Here is a 3767-nt window from a genome sequence, read left to right as displayed (position 1 = left end):
CCTGCTTTATTGACTACACCAAAGCCTTTGACTGTGTGGATCACAACAAACTGTGAAAAATTCTTAAAGAGATGGGAATACCAGACCACCTTACCTGCCTCCTGAGAAATCTGTATGCAGGTCAAGAAGCAACATTTAGAACTGGACATGGAACAACAGACTGATTCCAAATGAGGAAAGGAATATGTCAAGGTTGTATATTGTCACCCTGCTTATTTAACTTATATGCAGAATATATCATGTGAAATGCCGGGCTGGATGAAGCACAAGCTGGAATCCAGATTGCCAGGAGAAATATCAATAACCTCAGATATGCAGATGATACCACCCTTATGGCAGAAAGTGAAGAACTAAAGAGCCTCTTGATGAAAGTGAAAAAGTTGGCTTAAAACTCAACATTCAGAAAACTAAGATCTTGGCATCCAGTCCCGTCACTTCATGGCAAATAGATGGGTAAACAATGGAAACAGTGACTTTATTTTGGGAGGCTCCCAAATCACTGCAGATGGTGACTGCAGCCATGAAATTAAAAGACACTTGCTCCTTGGAAGTAAAGCTATGGCCAACCTAGACAGCATATTAAAAAGCAGAGATATTACTTTGCCAACAAAGGTCTGTCTAGTCAAAGCTATGGTTTTTCCAGTGGTCATGTATGGATGTGAGAGTTGGACTATAAAGAAAGCTGGATGCTGAAGAATTGATGCTTTTGAACTGTGGTGTTGGAGAAGACTCTTGAGAGTCCCTTGAACTGCAAGGAGGTCCAACCTGTCAATCCTAAAGGAAATCAATCCTGAATATTCATCGGAAGGACTGATACTGAAGCTGAAACTCCCAGCATCAGGGTCTTTTCTTATGAGTCAGCACTTCACATCAGGTGGCCCATGTATTGGAGCTTCAACTTCAGCATCAGTCCTTCCAATGAATATTCAGTCAGGATCAATTTCCTTCAGGATTGACTGGTTTGATCTCCTTGCAGTCCACCGCCAAGTCACTTCAGTTGTGTCCAACTCTATGTGACCCCATAGACGGCAACCCACCAGGCTCTCCCGTCCCTGGGATTCTCCAGGCAAGAACACTGGAGTGGGTTGCCATTTCCTTCTCCATTGCATGAAAGTGAAAAGGGAAAGTGAAGTCGCTCAGTCGTGTCGGACTCCTAGCGACTCCATGGACTGCAGCCTACCAGGCTCCTCCACCCATGGGATTTTCCAGGCAAGAGTACTGGAGTGGGGTGCCATTGCCTTCTCCCCTTGCAGTCCAAGGGAATCTCAAAAGTCTTCTCCAACAAGGATGGGTGTTATCAGCTCAAAATAGGTGAGCACCTTGCGCCATCTAGTGGCGTTACACAAAAAACATTTCCAGTGATTTGTTCAATTGCTTAGGCGCCTCTGACTCCTTAGGACCCCATGGACTGCAGCATGCCAGCCTCCCCTGTCCTCCACTATCCCCTGGAGTTTGCTCAAGTCCATGTCCATTGAGTTGGTGATGCTCTCTAACCATCTCATCCCCTGCCGCTCCCTTCTCCTTTTGCCTTCAATCTTTCCGAGGAGCAGAGGCTTTTCCAGTGGTTTACTGACCTGGATTTGCAGACCCACACCATCTAGAAGCCACTTTGGATAGCTTTGAATAAAACCAGAATCTTTCTCCCAGTAAGTAACAGCTCTAAAATCATTCTTTCAGACTCTCCCAGCCTGGTGCCCCCCTTTCCTGATTCTGCACAGTAGCTTTGTATTGAAAACACCACGCCCCCGCCACGTGTTCTAGAAGAGACCACCCTGCTTATCATAGGATCTCAGAGACTTCCTTCCTTCACTATGTGATGCAGGGGCTTCTGGCAAAGTCGGCAGTGCTGCTGGGTGCCTACGGGCAGCTGCAGGGCATGATGCAAAATGCGGATTCCTGATGCCTGCTCACCTCTCTTCAGCTGCGCACCTTTGCTGTTGATGTAAATGCTGTTTCAATGTGCGGTTCCATGCATGGTACAAGGGCCTCCCCACATTTCTGCAAATTCTATGTCTTATTCTTATGGTAGCATCTATTTTTCATCTTGCTGAACCCCCAGTCTTGGTTCTACCTTTCCTCTGCTGGTTTTTTTGGTACCAAAACACAGCTTCCTCCTACTTCCTGGCATAGAAACTGAAAGTGAAAGTATTAGTCACTCAGTGGTGCCCAAACCTCTGTGACCCCACGGACTGGGGCCCGCTAAGCTCCTCTGTCCGTGGAATTCTCCAGGCAAGAATACTGGAGTGGGTAGCCATTCCCTTCTCCAGGGGATCTTCCCAACCCAGGGTCTGAACCCAGATCTCCTGCATTGCAGGCAGATTCTCTACCATCTGAGCCTTGAGAAAGACTGCCTTTCTCCCAGCCCCGCTGAAATGAAGCCTGGCTGTGTGCCTTCCTCTGGCCAGTGAACTGTGGACGGAAATGACATATGTCATTTATTTAGATGTCATATAAACATCTAAATAATGTACTCTTCCTCACTTTTCCATTCTCTGCACCACAGCCTCCCAGCAGGGTTGGTCTTGTTCATTTTCCTGCCACAGAGATTGGCTGCCTGCCTGGCTCCTTCCAGCTTATGGATTCTTTGCCTGGCTTCTGAATTTTCCCTTTGTTCTGCTTTGGTGTCTACATATAACTATAACCCCATAATGAACCTCCTCTTTGGCCAGGGGGCTTCAAACTTGGATGTTGTCATACCCATTCCATCTTCTCATTTTTGTGCAGCTCTTTTCCTAAACTATGTAACCCAGTTTTCAAATAATGCTCTCATATAACCCAGTTTTCAAATCTCTAACAATCTTGACTACCATCCAGTGGTAGTCAAAAAACCAAACATAAGACAGAAAGAGTATTGTAAGAAATTCAGTAAAAACATTGAAAATGGTCCACATTGAAAAAAACTTTATTAAAATAAATAAATAAAAATGAAATCAACCTCAAGCTCTGAAACCTGTAATGTATAGATAGCATCCATGTCTTCTTTTTTGGAAATTGAGGGAACCAAATGGGAATCATTTACAAGCTGTTTCTCTGAAACTTCTTTTGGTTCCCTTGGCCCTTAGTATGGGCCAAGACATGGTTAATTTGAATTAGTGCAGTGCAGCCTTATTACCAGCACATTCATCCTGGGTTTATTTTCCTTTTAATCCATTGCTTATGTTCCTCTTTCTGGTTGATGGTCCCATTCTAAGGAAAAACCAAGCTGAATAAACTCCTAGTTGACATTACCCTGCTTTCCCTGGGCGCAGGCCTGCTGTTCTTCATTTTTTCCCATGTGCTCCAGACATAGTTTTATTTTTATTTGATTTTATTTTTTAAACAAAGACTAATTTTTTTTGGGGGGGGCGGTGGCACGTGCAGCATGTGGGATCTTAGTTCACTAACCAGGGATTGAACCCGAGCCTACATCGGAAGCACAGAGTCTTAACCAGTGAACCACTAGGGAAGTCCCCCAGACATAGTTTTAAAGGTGCATTTTGGTGTTGGGATCTCTTGATTTATTCCTACTACATAGCACTCTATGTAGTAGGGAACTCTACTCAGTACTCTGTAATAACTTTATGGGAAAAGAATCTGAAAAAGAATCAGATAACTGAATCATTCTGCGGTGTACCTCCAACTAACACAACATCATTGTGTGAGAGTTGGACCATAAAGAAGTTTGAGCACCGAAGAACTGATGCTTTTGAACTGTGGTGTTGGAGAAGACTCTTGAGAAATCCTTGGCCTACAAGAACAAACCAGTCCACCCTAAAGGAAATCAACTC

The sequence above is a fragment of the Cervus canadensis genome, chromosome 10 (assembly GCF_019320065.1).
Source record: "Cervus canadensis isolate Bull #8, Minnesota chromosome 10, ASM1932006v1, whole genome shotgun sequence".
Taxonomy (NCBI): domain Eukaryota; kingdom Metazoa; phylum Chordata; class Mammalia; order Artiodactyla; family Cervidae; genus Cervus; species Cervus canadensis.
The sequence above is the reverse complement of the archived record's forward strand: the minus strand, read 5'-3'. Positions refer to the sequence as shown.